General features: G+C 55.3%; 1 protein-coding gene across 1 annotated transcript in view; it reads left to right on the top strand.

The window, feature by feature from the left end:
* Nucleotides 1-22,088, top strand: part of LINGO1 (leucine rich repeat and Ig domain containing 1) — a 64,294-nt gene that overhangs the window by 5,451 nt on the left and 36,755 nt on the right. Inside the window, exon 2 of the mRNA XM_085303956.1 lies at nucleotides 4,974-5,059. The gene's annotated coding sequence lies outside the window, so the exon portion shown is untranslated. The remainder of the gene's footprint in view (nucleotides 1-4,973; nucleotides 5,060-22,088) is intronic.

Here is a 22,088-nt window from a genome sequence, read left to right as displayed (position 1 = left end):
TGAGGGAAGAACTTGGCTCTGCTTCTTCCGTTTGCATCTTTGCAAATGAATGAGTGAAGTTGCAAGTGATGTGGGAGTGGGAGAGCGTGTGCTTTTGTGGTCTTCTCTCCTGCTGCTCCCTCTTCTTCACCATGGTCTTGCTTGCCCCATTTCCCACTTCCTCTCTCCCTGCGTAGTCCTTCCTGATTTGTTCTCCCCCCATACATGTGCTTTATTCTCCCTCATCTCCTAGCTGACCACAGCCTGCCCACATCTATTCTGTCCTCTGCTGCTGCTTGGTCAGGAAGGCTCAGGGTAGCTGGGCAGCAAGTCTGTGTGGGAGGGAGCTCCCACCTTTTGAAACCCTAGTGTCTCTCAGATGATATTTCCAAGAGAAAAATGCAAAATCTTCCCTCTGTGAGGAGGCTCTCAGCTCCACTGGTTTCTTGGCAGGAACATCTCCCTGGAGACCAAGTGAGAACAGCCCCACTTTCTCATCGTGTTCCCCACAAAGGCCATGTCCCCTTATCTGTCATGGCAAGCTGCYTTTCTGCTTAAAAAGGGTTTTGAAATACTTGCTGTGGGTGGAAGACTGAAAAGTAGATCCCAGCCCACAAGAAGTTTGGGGTGGGAGAGTTGTTTTCCTTCCTTGCTAAACAGATTTGGATCCATCTGAATTCATTAAATTCATGTATGTGTTGCGAGTCTGTTAAGATAATTGATGTGTACAGGCAAAGTATTAATAAACCAAATAAGTTTTTTCTTTTCTCCAGGCTATTGTGGTGGTGCTAGGATCTCTGATTTCCTCTGAAGGACAGTTGTGCAGGTTACGTTCCCCTGAAGTAGGGCCATTGGTTTGCTTCTGACTGTTACATTCTAGGGTGATTCTAGCAGCTTTTGGGATCGTTGTATGAGCTACCTCAAAGCATTTTTGTCCTCTGAACTACTTTGCAACACTGCAAATTCCCACACCAGTTTTGAACAGTGGAGCTCCAATGGGGCCTGTTGAATGAATAATCTGAGGTTTAAAATGTCTCCTGGAACTGTTTTAAATCTTTAAGTGTTGATGATAATTTTTGGTGAACTCATATATGTGCCTTAAACAACCGAACAAAAAACCCGCTGACTTGCAGTATAATCCTGTATGTGCAGGAGGTACTTGGGTGTAAAAGCTTCCTCATGTGGCTGTGCAAGGGAAGAGAGGGAGAACACTTTATCCTATTTYACCTGTGTCTTCTATGCCACTTGGTTTTTCCAAGTCATCTGTTCATTTGCTGCTGTTATAGGGGTGTTTTGATGGTGAGAATTAGCCAGGGGTTGTGAGCACCCTGGTTGGAAGCCAGTAGTTGCTGAGGGTACTCAACACCTTTGAAAATGAGATGCTTGCTTTCTGTGGACTGTCTCATATGATAGCCACTTCTGAAAAGCCTGGTGCAGACTGGGTCTTTGTTGGGTTTAAAAACCTTGATTGTGGGGCAGCTGCATCCATCCCGTCACAGGAGCACGTGCTGCAGTGATGTGACATTTCACTCATTCTTGCACTGGACTTCTGTAAGTGAGAAGGGCTGCAGGAGAGCAAAGTGCTGGTACTGAAAGACAAGCACCACTATCCTTGAAAGAGTGTAAAAAGCTGCCAAACTGAAAGGCAAAGGAAGTACGTGCATGGTGTACAAGGGTAGCAGAGTGTGCCAGGGCTAGAAATGTGAGCRGTAGGAGAGTGGGCCACTGCCGGCCTGGCTGCTGCCCTCGCGCGGCTCCAGGGCTGGCAGGGCAGCTCTGGCGCTCCTGCAGCCCAGCACCTTGCAGCATTTGYGCTGGGCAGGCGGAGCAGGAGAAAGGTATGTGTGTGTTGGCGAGTGGAGACCTGCTCCTGCCGGACAGTGGTGAGAGCCAAGCTGTGTGTCTCTTGCAGGGGGAAAAATCAAGCAGTTCCTCCCAAGTTTATTATGCAGAGTTGCGATGCTGTGCAGGGTTTTGCACTTATTACCTGTCATCCTGGTGAGCCCGGAGAKCTTTGCAGCTTCAGTTTTGGTTGCTATGCTTGTCGTTGACTACYGGTATTTTTTTGAAACTCTGGGAGAGCATGGCAGTGGGGAAGGTGACCGAGGGGGGTCCTGCAAGCTCTGTTATGAGATGCTCAAAGAAGTGATGGTTCCCTCCTTGCTCAGAAAAAATATCTTGGCTCTGGAGGGTATTCTCATTCTGCCATGAGAATGGGGCTGATATGTGTAGGTGACCTTGGCAAAGCCCTTTCCTCCTTTTGTAGGTACTTGCTCGGGCCTGCAGGTTGCCTTTGGAGGTGACACTGAGTACGTGTCCTGGCAGGTTGGTTGTGGTGTCCCTCTGCCGGGAAGAGCAGCAAGGGAGGGGAGAGACCTTGCTGGCTCTGATGGGTGGCTGCGCACTCGCCAAGGCTRGAGAGAACAGCTGAGATCCCACAGCAGGGTTGGAGCCTGTTCTGGCAGTGTGAATGTCTCCTGAGGCTCCTTCTCACAGCCCACTTGTGGAACTACCCAGGACTTGGAGAAATGACTTCTGTATTCCAAAGAAAAGATGAAAACACCCCCCTGCCTCTATCTTGTCCCCTGCACCAGTGAAAGTTATGATGGCAAATGATTTCTGGGAGAGAAGAAAGGGAATGTGGGACATTCCTCTTCCCCCAAAGCATGGGATGGAGAGTCAGAGCTGTCATGCTTCCATTGCTTTCCTCTCACCAGCATGTACCTTGGCTGTGGGCAGGAGCAAGGAAGGAAGGTTGAAGACCGGTGAGAAGCAGATCTGAGCACTGGCAGTCTCTCTGGGCTGTGCAGTCTCCCATGTGTGGGGTGGTTRTGGGATGGGGCAGGGAGGTTCACAGATGGGTGAGCTGTCAGCTGTGTGCAGGACCCAGCTCTGCTCTGCTGGGACAGCCATGGTGGTGGCCTGCTCCCCTTGCCTGCTGGGGAAGGAACGGGAAACTCCTGGCCTTCCCAGGCTCGCCGGCGCTCTGCGAGAGGCCGGGAGAGCGTGCATCACCCGGGCAGCCCTGGGCTACTCCGAGTCCTGTYGGTGCCTGAGCAAGTTGGCCTGGCTGATGGGCAGCACTGGGGTTGGGCGAAGGGCAGGGGTCCCGGCGCTGGTCCTGAGGGCATCGCTGGTGGCACGGTGTGCTGCRGCACGCTGTCATTTCAGGACAGCTTTCACTGCTGGCCAGGCTTTGCAGTACTGTCTCCCGTTCAGCTTTCCTCTTCATCCTCCCTCCTTTTCCTYCTGCCTTTGAATGTTTCTCTATTATCCTCTCCCCTCTTGTCTTTCTCTTTCCCTCTATTCTTTCTTCTCCTTATTCTTACTCCTTTTTCCCTTTCTTAGTTTACCATTTCCCTCCTTCCCTCTGTCCAAGCCTACCTTTTGAGGAACAGAGAAAGCCAAGTGCAGCTTGGGCCTGAACCAGGCTCACGGCTGCCAAGGGTGAAAGCTTATGGCTGGAGACTGAGCGCTGCGAGCTGAGGCCATCTGCCCAGGGCGCAGAGTCCAGGCTGGCGTGTACCCCTCAAAGCCAAGGCGAGCAGCATTTCGGTTTGTCTCTGGAAATATATTTTAAGGGTGCAGCCAACACTGGGGAGCACAGCCCGGCGTGGGGCTGAGCAGGGTGCTGGTTCCCACCCCCGGCACTGAGCATCTCGCAAGGCGATTGCTGTGGGTTTGAAGTTGTGGGTGGGTTTCCCTCAAGTATCTGCAGACCCTTGTCAGTGATTTTAGCCACCGAGGATTCGCTTTGGTGGAAACGGACCTGTTTCGTTCAGGGCTTTGAGGCCATCGGGGCCGCGTGCGTGAGCGCTGTGGAGCGGTTTTGCAGCGACGTGCAGCGTGCGCAGAGCCAAGACCTCCGGTGCCCGGAGCGAAGCTGGGGCAGCCTCGGCACTTCGTCTTTCCAGTTTCCTTCGTGGTGCCGGGCTAACCAGCAACCTGGGACTGAGCCCTGGTTCTCACGCCAGGGACCTTAGTGCGGTGGCCAAACTGGACTTATGCCAGCGGCTTCTGGGTGGGGGTGTTGCATTTTTGAGGCTGGACTGAAACAGGGAAGGCAGGAGTTAGTGAAGCTGAGAAGTGAAGCCTGAGGCCAGCACATACGAGGGACTGCAGATCGTGCTTTGCTCTGCTGTGTTTGTAACAAAGCAACTCTAAATCCCCAGAAAATGTGCAAGAGGAGCCCAGAAATATCCTGGGTCCATGGGACCCAGAGTTCCCTAGGGCAAAGTCTTCCGGACTGTTTGCTTAGATCTTGACTCTGCAAGGCCTTCTGCAGCTTCGTGCTTCTGCGGTGTTGTGTGATCTGGCCACATCTGTGAGAGCGTTTTATTACTCTTACAGCCCCTGGAGCCACAAATATTAGAACAGGCTTGGATGCAGCCAAAAGGAAGTTAGGGGCCTGAGCTGGTGTCGCAGTGCAGCCCCACAACCCGCGCTCTCCACCAGGGACTTGGTGGAGGATCCACAAGCCTCAGCTGCCCAGCAAGYATTTCTGGCTTTTGCAGAGGACAGAGGCAAAAATTCCTGCAGCGTTTTACAAGAGGATTTTTTAAGGGGACTTTTACAAGCATCTGTTTCTTGAGACCTCTGCAAATGATTCCCAAGTGTCCTGGCCCGAATCTGTCCCACAGCCAGGCCCGTAACTGTCAGTGGATCAATGCCCTGCCAAGAACAATTCTGCTCCATTTCCATTAGAAAATGGCTTCTATTAAGCAGTTCATTTTGGTCCTTTCAGCAGCTATTTAAGAGAGATTTAGCTGTAATATAGTTGTCCCAGGCCTACTGAATTTTGGTACTCATGTTTTTTTGTCCTTTGCAGCCTGATTCATAGCTTTTAAATATCAGCTTGGATGAAGATTATGCTCAGAGCTCCTGTTTTGGGAGGGAGAGGGGGAAAAGCATTCAAAGCTTTTTAATTTCTCTACTGCTTGCCTCTGTTAATGGCCAGGTTTAAAGCTCTAACCGCGCTATCGTTTCCTCCGCAGTGCACGAGTGGAAAGCAAAGGAGAGGCCGAAGCCCACTGAGCCTCAGGCATCCGATCCCCCAGCATCCTGACTTCATCTGACTTGGGTAGGTGATGCACGAGCTCGGACGCGGTTGTATTGCCGAGTGTATGGTGGTCACAGGTCTCGGTCATGCCAAGTCCAAATCTGGACTAGTTTCTGTTGCCCCAAGTGTGGTAGGAATGCCCTCCGCTCAGGGTCTGGGGCTGCTCCCCAGTCCTTCTGGGGCATTAGCGGGTGCAGATTCCAACCAGAGGGTTGGGAAGACCCTACCCGCCTGTCTGGAAGAGGTAGGAAGTATTCCCTCCATCACGCCTGCATACGGATGGATTTTACCTGGGGAGGTTGAAGGACACGTGACACGTCTGGAATCTTTGGACGGTTCTTTGAAGTCATCGCGGCTGAGGWCGGGCTCGCGGCCGCTGTCCTCTGAGCATGCCGCTCCTCCTGGGCAGGTGGGTTCACCTGAGCTCGCGTTGCAGCGGCACGGGGCGGACGGATCGCGCGCTGCCGCGGGGATGGCCGCGCACGCCGGCCGAGGAGCCTGCTGGCCAGAAATAGTCCTCGTCCTCCAGGAGAGGGCAAGCGGGAGTGCCCCCGAAAGCCGGCGCGGGGCGCGACGTCCCCGCGCGCTCCGGCTCAGCCTGCTTCCCGGCTCTCCCGCCAGGACAGCGGAGACGGGAGCCGGTTTCCGCTCGTACTGTACATACGAAATCCTAGACTAAAACCTGTGAGCTGTCAGTTTGGTGCAGGCAATGCGTGAGAGAGCGAACGTCGGAGCTGGCTGGGCKCAGGCGGTTTCCCAGGATGTCAGCCCTCCGGAGAGAGCAAAGGGATCTTTCATTAGGGAGCTAAATTCTGTCGCTTACGGAAGGAAGGGGGGGGGGGCAGGATGATTCAGGCATCTTTTAAACACCGGAGCTGGGTGGGGGATGCAGAGGGGAATTATTCAAGYGGGCTCTTCTCTGACCTGGAGTGGGATGGCGGAGCGTGCTCTGGTCCGTCCCCGCGGAGGGAGAGCCGGGACGGCCGCTCCCGCTTGGGGTACGGCTCCGAGGGAGAGCGGAGGCGCCGTCCCGTGCCTGCGTCGAGCTCGGAAGAGGGGGAATGAAAACAGCGAGCCTGRACTGGCTTTCCTGCACGAACACGTGCGCGCAGATGTATAATTTTGCCTTTGCATCATGTTTTTTGCTCAAAGCAAAGAGGCTGCATAGGCTCAACCTGATGCATGCAAAAAAGGGACCCATGTCCTTATCTCGCCTCATGCTCTTGTGCGAGAGGGGCTTGCAGAGAGGCATTTCGAGGTTCTTGTTGTCGTTGCCTGTTTTATGGTACCGCCATGTGATGTGTGAGCACAGTGAGGCCCAAAAATGGCTTCTGGGCAAAAGAGACCAACGAGACAGTGACGGTGAGGTTTTCTGCCATTTTCGTAGCGAGTGGAGCACGAGGAGAGCGGGCCTGTGGGAGCCGAGCACTCGCGTCCCATCRAAACCGGGAGGGGGAAGGCGGCTGAGCCCGTTTGGCTCTGCTGGAGCCCAGCCAGGCCCGTGGAGCAGCTCAGCCSAGGCGGCAGAGCCCGGAGCCCAGCTGGGAACTCCTCTGTGCTTTGAGGCCTCTTGCAGCGGGCTGAGGTGGCAGGTGGCTTGGACAGGGCCCCAGAAGGGGAGAGCTGCCCGCTCCCGGGGGGGCCGAGAGGCCGCGCAGAACTTGAGCCCGAGGACGCGGGAAGAGCCGGGCCGCGGGAAGGCTGCGTGCAAAGGGTGCAGCTACAAGGGGTTCCCACGCTGCTGGGGCTGAGGTTTGTAGAAGCTGGCAGGGCRAGGTGGGGGGACCAAGGAAACAGCCAGCAGCTTTCCGTCAAAAGCTTTCGCAGCAGTAAGCCCTGAAATGCATTTATCTTTAGTGATCTTTTATCAGAACGGAATTCCAGGGGGAAACTGTCAGGCTGCTTGAAGCCCTCRCTGGAAAACCAAGCACAGGAAGACATTGGCGTGTTTGGGGTTTTGGTATTTTCTTCCAGCATCCCGATTGCAGAAGCTGAAGGTCCTCTCTCCTTTTGCCCCTTTTAAACTAGAAATGATGTTCAGAACCCGGGTGGTTTAGTTTTCCTTGTGTTTTTTTCTTTTATTAAAAAATAAAACCCCCAAAGTGCCGCGTTTTCCGGCCGGGCGCTCGGCCGCCTTCGGCAGACAGGCTGAGTGGCGGGTGCCCCGCTCGGAGCGGCTCGCCGGGCCGCGCTGCCCGTGCCCCGTGGGCCCGGGACGGGCTCTCCGGGGCCGGCAGGAGGAAGGGGAGAGGCAGAGCACCGTTTTGCCCAGCGACGTCCTAGCTCGGAGCAGGGAGAACCGTCCGGCTCGGCTGCCGTGGCTCGTGCGTGCCGTGCAGCACCGGCAGCCTGGGAGAGGGGACCCCTGCGCGCAGCTCGGGATATCGCGGTAGGTTAGAGGAGGGGAAGAGGGCGAGCACGAGCCGGGCCATTACGCTCTGATACTTTCTCCTTAATTGCACCCTGATGTGCACAAAGGGGGAAAAAACAGATTTTAAAAAAGCCTGAAAAAATTACCTTCCATGAAATATTCAGGACAGGCTGGCTCCTTCATAAAAACTGGCATAATTATTCCTGCAAGGTTATTTCCAGTGCTATTTTCTCGTTGTGTTTGGAGAAGGGTGGCAGAAGTTTGTCCTCGCGAGCACGGGTAGGGTCTCGTGCTGATTACGGAGAGGTTATCACCGCATTAGAACATCTGGAGGTGGGCGACTTGGCGGTCGGCGGGTTTATTTGCTCCCGTGAACGTTTCCCTGCGGTGGGCTGGGGCGCGGGAGCGTTTTCAGTGCTGCATCGGGGCAGCGCAGCGCCGGCCGGCCAGCGGGGTTGGGCACAAACCCGCCCGAAGGAACYGGGCCGGCTCCCAGCCACATCCTGGGCAGACGGCCGGAGCGGTCTTTTCATCTGCAAATAAACCAAAGAGGAACGAAGACGACAATAATATTGACTTTCATCATTGATATTCCCATTTATCTCAGTAATAATTAGTAATTCTGTTGCTGCAAGGGTATAGCTCGTAATCGCGCTGTTCCAGGGRAGCTTATTAATGTCATCAGCAAGAGGAGGGAGGTGGAAAGCTCTGGGCAGGYGCGGCGGCGGGCTGGGGAAGAGCCGAGCGGCGGAGGGGGCCGGAGCGAGGCACGCGGATCCGCTCGGGAGCGCCGGAGCAGAGCTGCGGAGAGCCGCTCCCGCGGGTAGCTGCCGGGCCCGGCGTGGTCCGTGGCTCTTCCCCTCAGCCGTTCCCTGTCCTCCGTGCCGCCCCGGCTGCGTGGCGGTGGTGGTGGAGCGATCGCCGCCGCGCGCCCGGCTCGCTCCCCTTCCCCGGGCGGGGAGCGGAGCCCGTCGGGACGTAGTCCGGAGGAGGTGTCGCTGGTGCTGCTGGCTCTCCCGCGTTGCCCTGGTAGCTTTGGCGCCCGGCTGCTCCSTGCGTCCTCCCGAATCGGTCTGCAGGCCCGTTCCCCGCGTCTGTGTTTTTTATCGTCCCATTAAGCCAAGTCCCCACCCTGCCTGTGCGAGACGGTTTCCGGTACGCCGAGTCCCAAACATTACCAATTCCACAGGAACCGCTGCCGCAGCAGCCGGCGGGACCGGCAAGCCGTGAATGCAAATKCAGGGCAGTGTTTTTATTAGGATTTAAATGAGTTTAGGGCTGTTTAGAATTACAATGTGATTTGAGCCAAGAGGGCCTTATAAAGCTGGTGCGAGTTCRTATATTATAGAGTGGACGTGCCAAATCCCCCAACGGCGACGCGAGCGCCTTCCTCAGCGAGGCAGCGGGGCGGGCAGGCGGCCCCAGGCTCGCCGCCGCGGCGGGCGGGCGAGCCGCTCGGCCCCGTTGCCCGCGGGCGCCGCAGGTTTCCCGGCGGGGTGCTCGCAGGGAGCAGCCGGACCTTGCGGAGGTGGCTTTGCCCGGGGAGCCTGGCCGGCTGCTCCCGCCGGCCTCGCCTGCCCGGGCTGCTCGCAGGAAGGGTGGCGGGCAAGGGGGCGCAGGCATCGCCGATGCGAAGGCGGAAGCAGCGGTATAAAATTTTGAGGGAAAACTGCCCTGATTTTGGAACATCTCTTCTGAACCGTGTTCATCCCTCTTGACTGCCGGGAAAATCCCCGGAGCAGAGCGGAAGCTAAATGCCTTCGCTACGGGTGCCGCGCTTGGGCGAGAAGACCTTGAAGAGGTGCCCAGSTTTGGCATCGCCGTCCTGCGGGACCCCGGTCCCTTCTCTTAGGGAGCAGCCTCCCTGGGCTGCCGTAACCCAGAAGGCAGAAGGTGTTCGCTGCGTACGGCAGCAGCCCGGATCAAAGGGACCGCAGCGGGCGACGTCCGCCAGCAAAGCTTTTAATGCCTAGCCCTGGAGCGCGGGGATTTACGCAAGGGACTCGCTTCCTTTCCTGGCCAGCCCTTTCCTAGGAAACTCTGTCAACTTGACATTCAGGAAACTTTATTTAATACCTTTTTATTCTTTTAACAGTTTAAGTAATTGCGGCGTTTTGGGGGTATTTTTATATACTTTGTGATTCCGCCCGACCCCGTCCTTGTACACGCTTTGTTCGCGATGGTTGTTTACTGCCTCGGCTGGTCCTGCGAGAGGGTTTCGGGGCAGGAGGAGGGGCACAGCGCGCGGGCAGGCCGCTGTGGGGCCTCAAGGTGGACGTGGGTCCGTGCCCGTGGAGGTTCAGGGAAAGGTTCCCAAAGTCCCAGCACGCGAGCGCAGACCCTTATGCTGAAACCTGCCTCAGATGACGGGACTGACGGGCTGGGAAGGCGGCCCAAGGTTTTCCCACCTCAAAAGATTTCGGCTAGTTCCCACTGGCGTTAATCCTCCCGGACCATCTCTGCCAGAGCTGAATTTGTAGGACGTGTGAGAGGCTGGAGATGTCCCAGCGGGCAGGACCAGCCTCGTTCCTGGTGGGTATGGTGAGCGGGGAGGTCTCGGAGCGGTTCCCAGCTTCCCTGGGGACCTGGGTCCCATCGCTGCTTCTCTACGGCCAGTTCTGCAATTTCTCCTGTCCACTGGGCCATCCTCGGAGCAGGGCCGCGTGGTAGCGGCTTCTTCCTGCCCCCCCGGCTGCCTCCGAGCCCTGAGGCTTTCTGCAGCTCTTGCTGCCCTGGCTGCTTCCCCACCCTGCCAGCCCCGGCCCTGGCTGCCGTTCTGCCTGGGTTTGGGCAAGACAGTCCCTGTTCCAAGCATTTTGCAGTCGCGGCTTGGTTTTGCCAGACTGTCTGTTTGAGGTGGAAAAACAAAAACAAAATCAGAAAATGTCTGAGGGTTTTGCTTTGGCATTTCTTAAATGAAGTAATTGTTTTCCTTAAGAAAGAAAATGTTGTTTGGAAATTTCCTTTTGTGTTTAGGAAATGGGTAAACTCTTACGAATACTAAAATCTGTAGTGAAACACTACCATGTTTCTGTGCATTTTGGATTGACTAGAATTTAAAAGATAGCATGTTTCTGATCTGTCCAAGCTAGTTCTTATTAAATTGCCAAAATGGAAAAAGGCAATAATAATAATTGCACTAATGATAACACGCTTTCACAGCCTTGGCCCTTGCCACAACTCATTGCGCTCTTTCATTTCTCCTGCTCTGTCTCATCTGTCTCTCCAACTCTAACCGTTCTGAGGGCAGAAGATCCACACAGCCCTCCCACCACCATGAGTTACCTTGGCCCAAACTCGCAGCTGCCCTGGCCTAGCCATGTCCTGATGTGACTAAGTCTTGCTGGAGCTGCCTCTGCCTGGGGTTGGCCAGATAGATGAGCATGATCTTCAACAGAGCCACCCTCAGCTTCGCTGCACCTGCAGCCAGCCTTGCACCTTAGCAGTGCTTCTTGCAGCGTCTTCTTGACCTTCCCTCCACCTGGGCTTTTGGTGCACAACTTTGCATCACCTCTATCCTCATCGCAGAGCTGAAGCCCCCAAGAAGCCCGTTCCTCTGAGCTGGGCTGCGCACGCATCTCGCCTGATCAGAGACCCTCCTTTGAAGGAGGCACCGTATTTTTGTTCTACGTCTGCAAATTCACCTTCCACTGCTAGGACGCTTCTCCCTACCCTGTCCCCTCTGCATTGCGAGGTGGTCTAGGCTCCTGGCCTGTCCCATGCAGGGACACCAGCAAGGAGCTGAGGGGAGGAAGGTTGTCAAGAGCTGTTAGATGTGAGTGAGCTCATGTAAAAGGATCCGTTCTCATTCTCCTGCCTGTCTGCTTCGGTCAAAATACAAGCCGCAGGTAACCGTGTTTTGCTTTGCATCGGACCACAGCCGCGACCGCGCGTTCCTGGAGCTGCCTTCCCGCCTGCCCTCCCCTCGAACCCGCAGCCTGCTCCGGGATGAATCACGTCTCCCTGTGGGCTCCGCACCTCCCGTGCTGCCGGCCCTCTTGTCTCCCGAGAGCCGACACGGCCTCTGCCGTCGGGGCCCCCCTTGGCGCGCTCCGAGCTGCGCCCCGGCCCAGTGCTCCTTCGCTCCCCCCCGCCGTGCTGCCCTCGAGGAACGGTGCAGTCGCAGATGATCTAGGAGCGACCCTGTCGTAGGAGAGCTCGGGCCACCCTGGGACCACCCAAAGCCCYTGGCAGGGCTGGGGAAAGGGCCGGCAGCGGGTGCTGCTCCCGAACCTCCTGGCTCCCGAGCTGCGCCGCTTCAGGGCGCAGCACCGCTCGCCCGCCGCCGTTCACGCGCGTGCCCSGCGTCCCTCGTCTGTCCTGTGGAGCCGTGCTGCTGCTGAGCTCGTTCCGTCCGGCGGCCCCGGGCTGGGCTGCGGGAGCGTCCTTGAGCCGTCTGGCATCTGGCGCCTCCACCTCCGACGGTTGGAGGCCGTAAGGAGCATCGCTGTTTGCCAGTCACGCCGTGGGGACGGCTGTGCGGCTGCACGGGGGTGTGCAGGGGGATCCCTCGCTGACTCGGGTGAGAGGGCCGGTGCTCAAGGCAAGCGGGAGGYGGTGGAGACTTAACCGCACTCGAGACAGCAGATAGCTCCCTCGTGCTCGCCACCCCGGAGCGATGCAGAGCAGGGGCCCRAGCCGTTACGTCCGAAGAGACGYGKGAGACGAGAGGCGTCCGCAGGGACCCGCGCTCTCTTCTGCTTTCTCCCTTCAGGGTATCCCCAGTTCCTYGGCAGCTCCTTGATGTTGAGCTAGACTCTCTTTTGGGGACACTTGGCTTTTCTCCGCGCTGATCTCCGGGCAGCAGCCATGTCGCGGCTTGCGCAGGAAGGTGAATCTGCACGTGACTGCTTGAAGCTGCTTCAGAGACAGGCTGGGGCTCTGCTGCTGCTCCTGGTCTGCTTCCGTCTGGCTCCTCTCCTGCGCTTTTCCCCCTTCTCCTTTGAAAGTCCACGCTGCGCCTGTTGCATCCCAGCTGGGTCCTGGTGGGCGTCGTGCGTGGTGCAGCCACCGCGCGCCGGGGCGATGCCGCGGGGTTCGCCAGCCTGCGGCGGGGCCGCTGCGTGGGCACGAGGGACGCGGGCTCCCCTCGTTCAGCCGTCCAGCTGAGGCTGAAGGGTTTGGAGCTGTTGTGGACTGGCCGGAGGCACAAGTGGTGGCCCTGGGCCACTACAGGCCGTTTACCTGGGAGGCTGCTGTGGATGGCTCTGCCCTCCAGCTGGGCTGCTCAGGGGTCTCCTGGGATCAGGGACCGCTTTTTGGAGGAGGCTCCATATTTTTGTTCTATATCTCTAAATTACACACTGCAGTGGATGCTCTTCCACAAGCCGGGTCTGGATAGGGGACCCAACAATATGAATCATGAAACCTCAATGCACCTAGCAATTTTCATCAGAGGTTTTCACACCTTTTCTTTTCTTTCTTTCTCTTTTATTTCTCTTTTCTCTTTCTTGCTTGTCTTCAGTTTGAAAGATATGGAGACAGTCTCCTGAGTTTTGATTGCAAGCTCACCACCACCCCCTGCCTTTGATTGGCAAATACGGAGTAGCTGGGCTGCAGGGAAGGCTGCACAGCAGAAACCAAGCCAGCAAACTCTGCCCAGTGCTGCCTGGACCAAGGCAGAGGGCACCAGTCACCTCCCGTCCCTTCCCCCAAAAATGTCACTTGCTTTTAAATACACTAGTAGTTTAAAATAAGAATAACCTGCTCCAGGGCTTCTTAAACCACGAAATTAAATATGGTTCTGGTCTCTAGGCAGAGTCTGACTCTTCAGTTCTAAATCTGCTCAGCCAAGCTAAATATTACAGGGGGGAAAGAAATCAATATTTCTCTGGCCAAGCACAGGCGAGGAAGCAGCCTGCGTGTGGCTGCAGGCCCGCGAGWGCTGACACGCAAGGGCAGACGTGCGCGCGGGAGGCTGGTGCGCGAGTCTGCGGAGGAGGGAGAAGCGTGRGGGAGAGCGGGAGGGGAGGGGAGGGTGGTGTTAGCGATGCCCACGTGCCGTGCGTGCCTCTCCGGGAGAGGTATGCGTGTGAGTTCGTTGCACCAGGTGCTTACGGGACAAAGCAGTGGGTCATGGTCAAGGAGAACAAATTTGCCTCTGAATCTGGGCGTGTTTAGAGCAGGTTCTTGTGTGTGCTGCGCTGGACTTTAGATCTTGCTAATCCAGACTGCAGATCCAGGTCTTTGGAGGAGCAGTTTTCCATCTAAAATGATGTGAGTGCAGGCACAACTGAGTACAAGTGCAGTCATGAGTGTGTGTGCGTGCATGTCTGTCCGTCCCCTGGGGGAATGTATAACCCTGTGTTACACTTAGGACTGGCTGTGAGCGTGTGCTGAACAAAGTTATGGGCGACTTGCTCGATAGAGGTTACAAGCCCTGTCTTGGTGAGCAGGATGTAGTGGAGACCTGGRATAATTAGGACTAGTCAAGGTTTCTAGACAAGGAAAGGAATTTCCCTCATAACGTGTGGGCCTTCTTGTTTGGAGGAGGAAGGTGTTTTAGGTAATTGATGGGATGCATGTGTTCTTGCTGTTGGTCGTGTGTGTCATCTATCACTTGGCAGACGTTTCTGTGCTACGGCAGGGCCTCCCACTCTGAGGACCACTTTAGATGTACCATGTGCTCCATCACGCTGCCCGTTCTTCCCCCACCTGCAGATCCACGTGTCCTCAGTGCCAGGCAGCTTGGGCAGAGCCATCCTTCATCCAAGGGCTGCTGGTTGCCTGGAGGATGCCAAGCTGCCTGGGGAATGGCTCCTTGTACCTGGTCACTGAGGTTCRCTGGGGCTTCCGGTCCTTCTCTGCAAAAAAGGAACATGAAGAATCAGTGGTTGCTGGCTCTTGTCAGTCTTTAGCATCTCYAAGAGCCATTTATCCCATCAGCCATAGAATTCACCTTTGAGAAGAGTTTAAAGGGCTCAGTGCAGCCAGAGCACCAGACAGCTGCCATTTCTAGGGTGCTAAGTGGGTCTTGGGGCTTCCACAGCACTTGCAGATCTGGAGAGAAATTGAGGAATAGGTAGGAATTCAGCAGGCAGCGTGTGCGAAGGAGCGARCTGGCTCTGTTGTGGAAGCTGATGTTTTAATCTCCTCTTTGGAGCATAGTAAGGATATTTTCTCTTCTACGTGCAATCTTGTACCAGCTTCCCTGGCCACCAAGAACCCTGTGTTTCAGGCCAGACTGCTGGAGCAGGAGGATTGCAGTCACTAGGCAGCTCCCAGCCCTGCTGGCTCATGCCATTTCTGGAGGCCAAATAGGGCAGAGTGGTTTGAGCTATAGCTGGGGCTGCAGTTCAGCAGAAAGGTGCAGATGATTTTGGAGAACTAAATTCTTCAGGTGGTTTTCTCTCCACTCCCTTTCTTCACCATCACTTTCTGCTGAGTTCTGTGGTGTTCCCTCTCTGCAGCTGTTTTTCTTCCATGGCAGTTGGCTGTGGGAAGAGGGAACTGCATGGCTGCTTTAGGATCAGAAATACAGGAGGATATCCATCTGCAGCGGAGAGGGGAAGGACAAACAGTATTGACCTGCTCTGGCGTCTGACCAAACCACGGACACTCACCCCTCCCAAAAAGCTTCTTGATAGCTTAATTTCCTAATTGCTGTCTGTGATCAGGATGTCAGCTCTGGCTCTCCTCCAAGATACGTCACTTCCAGCAGCCCAGGGCTTTCTACCACCTTGCTTGAATGCTACTGTCAGGTCACCTGCTCGGTCTGGCAGGTGAATGTCCCATCTCTGTGCAGGCCACCTTGCTGAGGGCATTGCTGCCTGAGCAAGGGAAAGGGTGCTATGGCAGCAGCCTTGGTGCTTCRGATGTTGAGGAGTCCAGTTACAGGGTCTCCACTCCAACTATGAACCATGTGTTGGCATGCCAGAATCAGGGGAGGGAGCCAGGCTGTGTACTCTCACATCCTAGCTGGAAGCACAGTGCCTGGAGAAGATAAGCTCCTCAGATACCTGGTGATGAGCGCAGGATAATCTAGCTAAAGGAAAGCAGGCATGGCACAGATGCCTGGAGATGGAGGCACAGGGAAGGCTTCCAAAGAGAAAAGAGGCTACCCTCTGCAATTTCTGAAATTGTGCTCCTGGAAATTCCTGGCAGCTCCAGCCCTCCCAAGATAAGGCAATGCCATACACGCGTGCGGCAGGAACTTACAAGCTGTCATGCAGCGAGGCTCTATATCTCAATAAGCAGCACTCTGAGGCAGACCTGAAAATAAATATTTGAAGAGGAAATAGTATTCTGTCTTCTGCTGTCTCTCTTCCTTTTCTCTCTCTTTCTCTCCCCCTTCTCCTCTGTCTTTTACGTTTGACTGAACATGAGGGTTTATTGTTAAAGGAGTTTTGTTTTGTTTATTTTTTCCCTTTCTCTGCTCTCCCAATGAGGAAGCTATAGGAGCTGCACTTACTGACAATTCAGACCTGTGTAACAGCAAGGGCTGTCTTCATGCCAGGCTTGTCCATGTTCAGGTTGCTGGGCGCTTGTTTTTCTTCTCTGTTGCTTAGTTTGTTTGCTATGATAAAACACAAGTAGACACAGCTGTTCCTTCTGCAGGGAGCAAAGATGCAATGGAATCAAACTGTCTGAAAAAAGGACTGTTTTGAACTGTACAATAATTTTCCTTATTCTTGGTAGCTTTGGCTTCATGCARGGTACTGCGAGCAAGTCAGTGGTGCCATGAGTGGTACTGCTCCTGGTCTCTCCAGAGATGCTCTCTCTTGGTCTCTCCTGTAGAGATGAGGAGAAACGTTCTCATCTCTAGGTAAGAAGGGTTAAAACTCAATCAGGAATACGCATCTGGCCTCACACCTTCCTGGAATAAGAGGAATGAATAAGACACTGCATGTAGTCAAAGTATAGGTAGAAGGYAGATTGCTGAGGACATGGATTTTGATGAAGGAACGGAAATATCAGCCTCTCCTGTACTACTAGATACTAACTGGATAACCAAAGAAAAGAGACCTTCATACAGAAATGGGAGAACGCCCATGCGAGTGGGAGGGGGGCTGTCAGTAGTGAGGCCCTCCATGGTCAAGAGCTGAAAGTAGGGATGTCACGTGCAGAAGTTGGTTGATGATTGGTAATGACTGGATGATGACTGGTGAGGGATTCCTGAAAGCCACGGTTATTTTTAGGGCGCTGCCAGGGGCACGCATATGCATGTGTTTGGAAACAGACCCTGTTGTCTAGCTGGCCTTGGACTGTGTTGCTTTGCCAAGAGCAGGACTGTTGGGACTCATAGATGAGAGAAAGGAGGCCAGTGGAGAGCAAGGGGGAATAACTTCATGCAGGTAGAGGCAGTTAAATCTCCTGTTGCCATTACATAGGCCTGTTGGGCCACTTTCAGAGGAGGCCAAGAGACATGAAAGCGTAGAAGGAGCTAAAGGTGCCTCACATATGAAGAGGATGCAATAGCCTGCAAGAGACGTGTGGCTTATGCAAGCTTCTCCAGATTGTCAGATCTCCCCCTGCGCATTTGGGGATCTGTGGGCTGACAAAGGAACGCTGTCAGCATCTAGAGCCCTTCCGTGAGTGTGAAAACAAGTGTAAGGAGAAATCAGATGTAAAGGGAGAAGTGAAGAGTGGTAGTGAGAAGGGAATGGGGGAGCGAGGAGGGAATGACTCTGAAGAGGAAGTGGGACTGAAAAATGCAGAGGTGCTTGAAGATATCAGAGACTTCATGAGCAAGGCAGAAACTCCAGGGAAGATGCAACTTTGAGAGAGGTCTTCTCAGCCTGGCTGCAAATGTTTGCTGAGCTTCTCTGCTATATTTAGCAGCCTCCATGCCCTTTGGAGAGTTCTCCAAGCAGATGGCGAAGGGACGGCTTGCCAAATGGTGGATGCCATGTTGCGTCGGAAGGGGGTGCCCGGTGTTCAGGGAGAGAAGTTTAATGTTGTCTTCGCCCTTTCAGCAGTGAAGCCAAATGGTTTGCTTTGCTGCCCAGTGGATGGTGCTGCCAGAAGGCTAAATATTTGCTTGTAAATTAGCAATGGGAAACATTAGACATAAAGCTCTAAATTGAAGAAACACAGGGCCTGGATTGGACTTTTTCTCCTGCTGAAGATGATCTCTGCAGAACAGGGTTGGGTAGGTCCGTTACTGGAGCAGCACAAGATCTCAGAGCAAATGAAGGTGGATGCTGCATTGCCATCTCTCTCCTGTACGTTGGCACAGTCGCGGGCCRTTACTCAAGCATGCTCAGCCTCTGGCTGTGTTTCCTTTAAACCAATACACAGAGAAACACAGCTTTTCTCTCTAGGAAAAAAATGCTTCTTGTGATGTAGCTGTGTAGTATCTAGCTGAATGGGATATGACTGGAATGAAATTTCCAGGCACTAATGCAATATAAGTACTTCTAATTTGTGTGTGTGCATGCGTAGGGATAGGCAATGTTAATGCTGCTGCGTTATACGGCCCTGAGCAGCCTCGCACACAGGCCTGACCTTCACGGTCACGAGCCCGTCCACGAAGGGGCTTCGTTCCTCGTTTAGGGGCGTCTCTGTGCCCTGCCTGATGTGCGGCTTTGTGCTGGGGGTGAAAGGTGGGGAAGGARAGCTTGAAACATGCTGAAAGGTTGCGGGGAGGGGACACGACCACACTGATATTCAGAGAGATTCTCATCAAACTGGTATTGCTGCCCACTGCGAGACTCTGCACAACGCTCCCCGCTCCCCTCTGCTCCAGAGGCAGAAGGTTATTTTAAAAACAAGTAGATATTAGAACTAATACGTGTTGATTTCCTTTTATTTGCCACCTGGAGGCTGAGCCTCATTTTCTCGTTCTCAGGCTCCTCCATGCAACGAGGAGGGCTGGGCTCTTTCCTCTTGGTTTGGTTTCTAATGAAAGCCAAGGTTCTTGCATCTTAACTTGGCTCCAGGGGCTGGAGCTTTGTGAGACTCCACCGTTGTACTGCTGGCAATAAAATTGTAGGAGTCGGCTACGCTACCGTAAAACTTCCATTGCTGTGTGAAGAGGAGAAGCGACGTCTCCCTCCCTTCTCCCTCTCTCTGCGTGCTTCCCAGGGCTCGCTCGTCTGCCTCCTCCCRTGGGCCCGTGCTTTTGTTCCACACAGCGCAGGCAATCTCTCATTTTCTCTTGCTCTTATTCTCCTTGATCCTCTCCAAATCCTTCCCTGGAGCCTGCATCTCCTTGGATTGCTCTGCCGCYGCTTCTCCCCCCTTGCAGTCTCTCCCTGCCCTGCGGCCGCGGGTCTGCTCTTGCTCTGCACCTTGCTCTTGTCCTTGCTGCTTTGTCGGAGGCCTGTGCCTCAGCTCTGCATTTGCGGCATGGTCTAAACGACAGGAGCTCTAATAGCTCCCCTCGTGGTTAGACCGTCCGCGTGTATTGAGTTTCATGGCGACTAAGAATGTCGTTTGCCTTCCCACACCATCCCTCACTGTATTTATAGATCACAGCGGCATTATCCATGTGGATGCAGATTGTGCATGACGGTTTTCTATAAATACAAATGCTCTGTAATTATCGTTAGAACTATTTAGCCCAATTCAAAGGTAGATTAAATAATGAATGTGTGTGCGATATGCCTGTTGACATCAACAAATGGGAAGAGACGTCTCCACATGTGCATCTCAAGGTTTCCTCGACGAAGAAGTTGGCGGAGGAGAGCTGGAAGGGAGATGAGCAGATGTTTCCGTGCGTGTGCCTGCTGCACGCGTTCGGGCGCGCTCTGATCCCCGGCGGGGAGCGGGGCGCGAGTGGAAGCTGGATGTCTAGTCCGTCCAGGAGACGCCCGTGCCGCGGGAAGCACAAGGTCCGAGCGCGGGGAAGCACGTGCCGAGGCCGCGTTGTGCTCGTCGCTGTTGCGCCGTGGGAGCGTCGGGTAGGTAATTTCAGGCTAGGCTGCAGACRGAGTGGAATCGAAGGCGTATGATAAGGCTCCCCAAAGCCTCTTAGACTCTCATTTGGTATGGTAATTGATTTTCTCGGAGGCCGCGCGTGCCCCAGCGCGTTTCCCTTTCTGCCGCTCTCGCTCTGGTTGCGAGCTGTTCCAGCAGCGAAGGTCTGCGGCTGGGCCCCGTCTCCTGGGGGCTGCGTTTCTCCCGCCCCGCGGAGCCGTGCCCCTGCTCCATCCCTCCCGCGTGGGTGCTTCTCACGGCGCCGACAAACCTGCCCCCAGACGCCTGCCCCCCTCCCGAGCTCCTTCYACCACGCTGGTTTGTAGCTGATCACGGTGGGGGGAAGCAAGCCCTAAAACGATCGCGCAGCAGGATGGTGGACCCAAGCCAGCGGTTTGGGGGTCCGTGCGGGTGGCGGCGCGGCTTCCCCGCTGGAGCAGCGCAAACGGTGACAGCTCGGAGAGGAGCCGACTCGCGGAGGGGAGCCCCGGCGCCCGAGCCCACGGGTGGCCCTGCGCCGGGTCCCTCGCGAGGACCCGCGGGGTTTCACCGGCGTCCCGGCGGGGCGTAGCCGGCACCCTCGCCCCCGGAAAGGCCGRGGCTGGCGCGCTCGGGAAGCGCCGCGGCGCTGGCGTTTCGAGGAGGGGCTGTCGATGCCAACCTCTACGCGCCGGGCGGCAGCCGCGTTGTCTCGGATTTGGCCGGGAGGTCTCGGCCCCTTACCTGGCCCCGTGCCAYGTGGCAGGCTGGTCCCGTGCCCCAGGGCTGCCAGCGCTGGGGCTGGCAAGCGTAGCAGGGCTGGGAGGAAGGGCTTCATCACAGTAACTAATAACTGTGCGCTGACAAATTGAATTATACCTTTTCCAGTTGCCTGCACTATTGATCAGAGGAAAGGTTTGTGTTTTTCTTGGGGTTTTTCTTTTTTTTTTTTCCTTCTTAAGTTACAGTTGCAATGTCCTGGGGGCTTATAATGAACTAAATAAGGTCAGGTTAGCAGAAGAATCAAATCGCTCTGGCAGCAGGAGCGTGGGCTTTTCCTCGTAACTTTGAGCGGAGCAGAAAGCAGCGGCGGGGGCCCCGGTGCCTCGTGCTCCTCYGYGCCCGCGGGCACCGTCCTGCTGCACGAGCCCCCAAGACCCCCCCCCCRCCAGCGGAGGGATGACACGCAGGGGCTGAGCGAGCTGGAAAGCTCTCCCGAAACGCTCAGGAGCGACGTGCGGAGCAAGGGGAGACCCGTGGGTCCGGCTGCTACCCGCGCCGGTGGGGATGAACGAGAAGACATCGAGGAACTGGGATTTGCCTGGGAAGAGCGTTTGCCCCGCAGCTGTCTGTGAGGCCCCTGCCCAGGAAWGCCGGATGGTGTTTGGTTCCTTGCTCGGGTGCCAGGATCCCGCTGTGAACTCAATTAAAGCTGTACTGGGAGAAGGGGGAGTAAATCATCCGAATGAAAAGGATGAGGGGAAAAACACAGAGAAAAGCCAACCCCCCTGTAAAAGGTTTCACCGAATTTGAAGCTGCCAGGAAGAGGGGAGCCTTGCTTTAGAGCCASCCCTGGCCTCTCCTTCCCGTGGCCTCCCACTCAGGCTAGGACCAGGGGAGCAAGCAGCGATGGGCTGTACAGGCATCTGCCTGGGCTTGGGGAAGCAACGGCGAGGTGAAGGTGCAGACCACGGAACGAGGTGAGGAGTTGCTAGAAGGCATGCTCAGCGAAGGTTTGCTGTGGTGGCATTGACCTAGGAGAAACGGGGTGGAGGCACAGCCTTTGCAAATGGCTCTGGCTGTCCTACTCTGTTGAGGTGGGGATGATCCGAACATCCCAGGGTCTGTCCCTTGTGGGTTGTGTTACTCTCGGATGTTGCTGGAGGAGGYCAGCAGTTCTGGGTCGAGACTGAATTTGCTGAATCAGGGCCATAAGCATTACAAATAGAGCGGCTGCCATATGGGAACAAGTCACRCTTCCACCAGCTCTGACATCCAGCTACCTGACAACCAGGGCTCAGACTATTGTAGCAGTCTGTTCAGGGGCCAGCTGGCAGATAAACCCTATAATGGTGGAAAACCCACCCCAGGCAGTCAGGAAGAACAGTTCTGCAGGCTGGACCTARTCCACAGGCTGCTAGCTGGACGGATCTGCTCCTAGGGTCAGGAAATCCGGTGGCCCACATAGCGCGATGGCCAGCTCTGCAGGCCCGCAGGCTGGTGATCTGTGAGGGGTAATCTGAGGGCAAGTCTCAGTGAGTAGTAGAGACATGGACATTGCTATCTTCTTTTTGTGCAAGTCTGTTTACAAAGCTCTAGATTGAAATCTCAGCTGCCCCGGGGTGGATTTGGACCGTCTCCAGAGCTGCCTGTAYGCTAGCAGAGCTGACGCGCTCCAGACGGGCATGCTTTCCCACTTTACATGCAAGTTCTTGTCCCTGGTGAACTGGGAGCCTGAGGCTGGGAGCGACTGCTCTTCCAGGACCCGCTCCCAGCCTGACCGGTGTCCTCATCTGCTTACACTGGTGCACTCTTCTCTGCTAACCTTCCTAAAATTCATGGATTGCACAGATAGACCGATTGTCTTGGACTTCCGCTCAGTTTAAGACCTGGGATAGGAGTGAGGGAGGAGCGGAAGGAGGATGCTGTGCTGAGACTCAGCCTTGCACAGCACAGCTCTGCRTGCTCAAATCTGGGTACTGGGAAAGGACGAGCTCGGTGACGTGCCAGACCTCCGCACGACCAGTGACTCCCTCTAGCACCCAGACCCCGGGTTAACACCGGGAGGAGACRGGGATGGATGATGATCGTTATCCTGCCAGCTCTGCACCGCCTGCCGCT

Source organism: Rhea americana, unplaced genomic scaffold, assembly GCF_003343005.1.
Source record: "Rhea americana isolate MKP2758 unplaced genomic scaffold, rheAme1 scaffold_201, whole genome shotgun sequence".
Classification (NCBI taxonomy): domain Eukaryota; kingdom Metazoa; phylum Chordata; class Aves; order Rheiformes; family Rheidae; genus Rhea; species Rhea americana.
Note: the sequence above shows the minus strand (reverse complement) of the source record. Positions and strands in the feature narration are given on the sequence as shown.